The following is a 7,319-nucleotide window of genomic DNA, read 5'->3' on the forward strand; positions in this document are numbered from 1 at the left end:
TTTGGGATTTTAAAGTAATTTTTGAGTTGATCAGATAGTGGTCAAAATGGTTATTAACAAATAGATATAATGTAATATACTTTGATAGAGTTCATAAGAATACAATATGATTATTGTAATTAACGAAAACGATTCAACTGTCTATGACAAAAAGTTAATTGCTCTCTGACATTTGTAAATTATCTAACACGCTTAAAATATATAAACATAAATAATAACAATCAAATTACACTGTTATATGAGTACTTGTTACATGTACAACCACAGTGTACATTTTTTTAAAGGAGACTTCATAAACTATTTTTAAAAATTGATGTCATTCAATTCAAACGAAACAGAGTTTCATATACAAAATTGTACAACACAAAGTCAGAAACACAGTGAACTACGTATAAGTTTTTATTACTCGGGTTTTAACTCGATAAAAGTTTTGACTGACCTCTGTCCAATCAGATCATAGTAAGGTGGAGTTAAGACATTGCTGCTCATGACTTGAATAAGAGAGAAAAGAAAGAGAGAAAGTTAATGGAGTAAATTACAGATGATCCAGATGAACAAATTATCAGTGTTCACAAACTAGGGAATAAAGTAAGGTTTTTATGTTACCTCGATGTTCTAAATTGATGTAACTATAAAATGTTTTAAAGTAAGATTGTTCAAATTTCTTCGGCCATCGACAACATTGCCTAAATGTATACTGTAATGACATTCTGACATAATGTAATTTGGCATTCACTTTGTTTAGACTGTTGATAAGTATTTCAAAGTTTTTCGGGCGCAGCTTCTCAAAAACCTATTTTAGTAATATTACACAATTTGGATATTTTAACAACACGTCATTCCTATATGTATATAGACTATTTTACATTGTCGCCATTTAAAGCAAAATTACATCAATATAGGTTACAATGGACCTTAGCTTATTTGACAGTTATATATTATAACTAATGATAACCTATTTTAGTTCTCTTACAAATAAATAAATAAAAAAAAATAATTGTAAAAAAAATAAGTAAAATTCACTAGATAACAGTTAAGTTATCTAAAAGAAACATATGGGAATTTGCGTCTGACATCTTCAAAATTATTTCGTGTAGTCTGTGATTTTTCTTGGGTCGCTGTAGGTATCGACCCAACGATAAACGGGGTGTGAATATTTCCGTCCTCTCAGTTTTAGTCGCTTCAACCGATAAATGGGGCGTTTAGATTTCAGCCTGGTAGTTTCTTTAGATAATTTTCTTTTTGAATTAACTATCATTTTCGTAAGAAATAAATCATTCAATAGATGTAAATATTAAGAAATATTGAACAAGAACTGTCTTCTAGCTAGATCCGTAATCTTTGAAATGATACGTATTTAGAATATACATGTGTACTTATTTTTTTTTTTCAAAAGTGTTATCAATAAAAGACTTGTGTTGATGTTAACTTATAGCGCACGTTGAAAAATAAACATGAAGCTGCGTTTACTTGGTCCCACATTTAACACGCATTGAATACTATTTTTGAAGTATTGTCTTGAATTTTTAAAGCTCTTTGTGTAGCCTGACAAGAAGGAAGAGTGGAGAAGCAGAGACGATTGGAACATAAATATATGTACCAGATGAATTATTGAACTACAAATACGTAAAACAGTTGACAACCTAGTTCGTTAATATGGACTCCATCAAAACATGCTGTAACAAAGAATTTTGACCCGGGGTTCATTTTTTCACGTTGAGTATTGAGACCAAAGTTGTTGAATAAAGACCCTAATCCGTTGAAAATTGACCCACAACGTGGAATTTTGATCATGAATCCGGTTCAAAATTCAACAGCAAAGAAGCACAAATTAACGAATCACTGTTTTTAACTTGAGTTTATTTAATTAAAAATTATCAGTTTTTACATATTTATTCTGTAGATTTACATGTTTACACCATTCAACGGGGGGGGGGGGGGGGGGGGTGTTAAAAATGAGACCTAAATGATTATTTTTTTGAATTCACAATTAATTCCTTCAAATATTTAATAACTATTTTATTCATAATAAACTTCTCGCATATAATTGCTGTTTTGTGTGATATCTATATATTAAAAAAAAAAGATATGTTTTTTTTTAAAAATATTTGTATACATGGTTACACGTTAAACTATTCAATTCAGAAATAACTCTATTTTTTAAATTCACTTGAGAAGTGTACACATATAACAAATTTAAAAATTACAATACGTCATATTGTTTAATTTTGGTTTTACATTCACACAATAAATTGAAACTTTGATATTGTTCATTGTATATTTTTTGGGTGGGAGAAAATACAAAATTAACAGTAAATCATGTTGAGATTTTTGTGTTTGCACCCACTCAGTTTGTTAAAATTTTGTATTCACACCCATCCAGCCAATAATAGTTTACAAAATGATGATACGCTAACATGAACTCTTTCGAGAACAATACTGTAGTAACTATATATCTTGGAAGCCGATATTTTTTAGTGTTTTATTTGTTCCGTTATAGGATAACTTCTGATGTAACTAAATATCATCAAATCGCTAATTTTTCTAGGCATAAACAATTCTGCTTCATGGAATCTGTAGCAAGTTAGCAACCTAATTTTTGTACAGGATGACAATATAATGATTTTGCTTTAATTGTTTCTAAATTGCTTTGATCACAAATATTTAAAATAAATTTACTAACAGTAATTGTTTTCGTCAATAAATAGGTAAATTATATTTTTTGAATAAAAATACTTTGTACAAGATTATACAACAGCGTTGGGGTAGATGGTTGACCTTCCTATCACAGGCACCTACATTGTTAATTTAAACGTGTTTTATTAAACGGAATGTTCAGGTTATTGAATGGATTGGATAACAGATAAGCCTATGTTAACCATTCCAAACATACAAAGTCAGGAAGAATTATCTATGGGCATAAGAATATGGTATTACAAATTTAAAGAATATTATTGATATTATGTGTATAAAAGACAGGGGATACAATTATCTGAACATCTACCATATATGACTGTAAGACATATTGTTGATAGACATGTTCACTCACACCTACATTAACAAACCTATCACCTTCATTTATAATTGCAAATATTCAAACCCAAGGATGGGATTTTCTTGATCCAGCCCATTTGAAAAGAACAGTAAATAATCAAAGTACTGAAGTACTGCGGGGAGTTGAATTTATTATTATCAATTTTAAAATCAACGAAATGTAATGAAAATTTTTAAAATATGAATTCTCGAACTTTTCCGACAAGAATTTCGAGAAAACCCCATATGAATCATGTTGTGTAATATTTAAAGATATAATTAATTCCATCAAACTGTGTATCAGTAATCGAAATGTTTCTAAAAATTGTACACGTCTGGATCCAAGCAACATTGAACTCTAGTCTCGTTCAACCAGACGCTCGGCTGTCTCTGTTAATCTCCAACTACCAAGAGAGACTCTCTGCTTGTCGGAGATTTACGGAGACAGCCGAGCATCTGGTTGAACGAGACTACATTGAACTCTAGCGTAGAAATACATGCAACTACAAAAAACAATTGAATTGTTCGTACTATATAAAATCTGACTATTTTCAAGGTATTTATAGATACTTTTCTTTTGAAAAACAATGGTACAGCATACAGTACACCGAATTTATCTATTATTTTCAAGATCTACGTCTTGTCAGCGGTGATGATCTGTGCTTAGGTCCAAACACTGTTTCACTTTTGGTTTGTCAGAGTAACTGCATAGGAGAGTTGATTAAAATCAACTCCCAAAAAGGAACAATATAATAAGTAAATATACATGTATAATACTTAAATAGGTTTAAAAACTGTAACTGAAGAGAATCAAAAACGCTTGGGAGCTCCAATATAAATAAAAACATGGGAAACAATTTTACAGTTTTATTTATCTGAAAAATCAGAACTACCATAAAGTATATTGATCATATGAAAAGGTACACTAATGCCAATAAGTTGTATAAACGGTTCGTCCCTTTGTTGAGTGTATCTTGGACATCCAGGGGGTAAAAATCACACGTTCCTTCAGATTCAGGCCCACAGCATAAACATCGACTTGCATCAATTAAAAAACCCATAGATAAGTAAGCTTTACTAGCGTTATTCCGTAATTGAAGTAGAATTATATTTCCTATTTCCTTAACTGAAGTGTTTGTAAGCTCTGGCTATATTTCGTTTTTTTAAGTTTTGACTTAGATAGATAAAGTTGATGAAATTTTCTTTTCTGCATGAAGATTATTACATAATTTACATGTAGACGGAACAAAGCTATTGTAATAAGTAGTCCAATATATTGGTAGATAGTAAACAAGAGGCCCAAATTAATGTATATTTTTGTCATGATTTTCACAAAATGGTATCTTCACTACATAAGGATGCTTCCAAACAAGTTTCAGCTTTCTTGGCTGATTAGTTTCCGAGAAGAAGATTTTAAAAGATTTACACTATGTATTCGTATGTAAACCTTCGACCCCCATTGTGGCCCCACCTTACCCCCTGGTACAATGATTTGAACAAATTTAATATTACACTATCTGAGGATGCTTTCATACAAATTTTAGCTTTTCTGGCCAAATGGTTTCTGAAAAGAAGATTTTTAAAAAGATAAAATCAAAATTTCAATAAACGAAAAAAACAATATGACCAGTTATAGTTGTACTGATGGAATGTTAAACAAATTTAATGTCAAATTCACAATTTGATATTGTTCATCTTAGATTTTTTTTTTTTTTTTTTTTTTTTTTTTTATTATCAACATTATTCACAAGAGTAAACAAATATACAAAAACTTCAAAAATTTCAATTATAAGCGTACAGACATCTTGTATAATTCCTTAGTTTTTCATATTAATGCTACAAATAATGTACAATTTTTCATTGAGAAGACATTTAAAAGTATCTAACTATTTGTCTTAAAACATGTATATTAATGCATGTTTATATATATATATATTTATACATAGAAATAATGTTTTTAATTTTGGTATATAATTGTTTATGTAATATGTATTTAGAGATACATGTACGTCGATAATCTATAGATATGCATAACTATGACTCACAATACTTGCGTCTAATATACATGTGCACACACATAAAAAAAAATGTGTACACAAATATGAAAAAACTGGTACATAGTAAGCTATCATAGTAAAAGGTAGAAATATATTAAGTTAATGTACATGTAATACCCTGGCTAACCCGGAGGACAAACACATCTACATACAGTCCATCACATGGTCCCCGGGTGTAGCATATATACACATAGGCAGACCCTAAGTGTCTAGGGTATACAATAGTAATCACAATATATTTATTAATGATTTAAGTTTTGATGAATATTTCGATGATTTTAAGTACATTGTAATATAATTCATATCTCTAATTAAGTAATTCTTTACATATTCGTTTAGACTTTTAGAGGTTTCATTTTTTTCTTCAACTCTACATAACATCTTAAATTTGTAAATTCTATAAGCAACATAAGATATAATATTATTCAAAAATTGTACCTTGAGGTTATTTTCATAATAGAAGCCTATGATTACATGTTTCCACATAATATCTAAATGCAAAGTCGTACACAGTTTTGACCATATTTCTTTGACATTGTCACATTCAAAAATAAGATGTTCAACGTTCTCTGTTGTGTCTTGACAATAATCACAACATCTGCTTGGTCTTAACTTACATTGATGTAAAAATAAATTGCAACTTAATATATTATTCAATAATTTGTAATTAAATTCACTTATGTTCTTATCATATATGTTTTTAATTTTATTAATGTATATTCTTTTCCAGTTTTCTTAGATTTAAAGATGTTTGATTCAATGACTTAATGTGCATGAATACATTCATTATCATTTGTATGTTGATGTACATGTAAGCATATATTCAACTATCATTTTAATGATCATGATGTATCTACTTTAAAGTATCGATTCATTTTTTCAAAATTTGGTTTATAAAATGTCTACAAGTATATCAAAACAATACTTTGATAAACTTAAGGTAGTGTAATAAATGTAAATATTTGTGAAGTCATATTTAATGACTCTACAATAATACGTTACAAAACAAATCACTACACTTTCAGAGAATGTCAAAAAGTTTTCTTGCCCGACTCGCCTGTTTCATTCCGAAGCAAACGGTAATCTTCTTAGCTTTAATAACATAGTATTGTAATAATAATTGGATATCATATTTTCAGTCTCAAAATTAAATAATTAATCGGACATATCAACCTAAAATGAAATCAGCCACGTCGGCAAACGAATCGGAGTGTATGAAAATTTTAAAACTGCATCTTTCAGATATGTGCAAGAATGTACATTTTAACCGTGTAGAGTAAGTTACAGTTCAGATCAAAACTCTTAGGTTGGGGTCAATTCTCAACAGGATCAATTTTCAACGTGTCGTGGCAATCAGAGTTTAGAAAAAATCATTCTCATAACGTTGAAAAATGACCCCGGGTATAAATTTCACGATTTTGGTCTCCATTTTCAACGTTGAAAAATGACCCCCCGGGTCAATATTCAACGTTGAAAAATGACCCCCGGGTCAATTTTCAACCTGGGTCAATATTCTTCGTTACACATGCAAGCGTTTTTTGGCATTAAATGCCATTAAATTAAATTTTTTGTGGATGTGGTCAGTCCTACATGTATTACACATCAAGCGGTGCAGACAAAGCTAATGCCGCGCTTTGGTGTGGTATTATTATGCCTTCTGTCAGTTTGTCACTATATATTCAATACTCATCTATTTTCGCATAGTATCAAAGGATTTATATAACGTAAGCATACTATGCCGAAATAGAGCACGGCGAATATTTTCAACGAAATCTGTCAAGCGCCGACAGCGGGATTCGAACTCACGACGCTAAAATCATTGATTCTAGCATGAAGCCCAACGCGTTACCGCTACTGCTAAATTAGCCGTTATTATGAACTCCGGTATTTAGGTATATAAAACGTAGATATGTACGACTGACATCAAGCAGTTAAAATTATTCATTTTTTCAAAAAAAAACTTCATTATTGACGGTAATTTTAAAGTTAAAGTTTCCTATAAACTTTTGAACAAATTGATAGAACATTTTTCAAAGAAATTCTACATGAGAATCACAAAAACGCTTTTTTAAATGATGCTTGACAAAGAATGTTCAAGAAAAAAAATTCACTGAGATTTCGTCTGCTAAACATTTCGAGTTTTCTCGGTAAGGCCAAACGTCTCTCTATTTCTTGAAAAGAACATAAACCTTTGTTGACTTTTTATTGTACAACAATTTGTTGATTAAA

Source organism: Magallana gigas, chromosome 4 (genome assembly GCF_963853765.1).
Source record: "Magallana gigas chromosome 4, xbMagGiga1.1, whole genome shotgun sequence".
NCBI classification, from domain to species: Eukaryota; Metazoa; Mollusca; class Bivalvia; order Ostreida; family Ostreidae; genus Magallana; species Magallana gigas.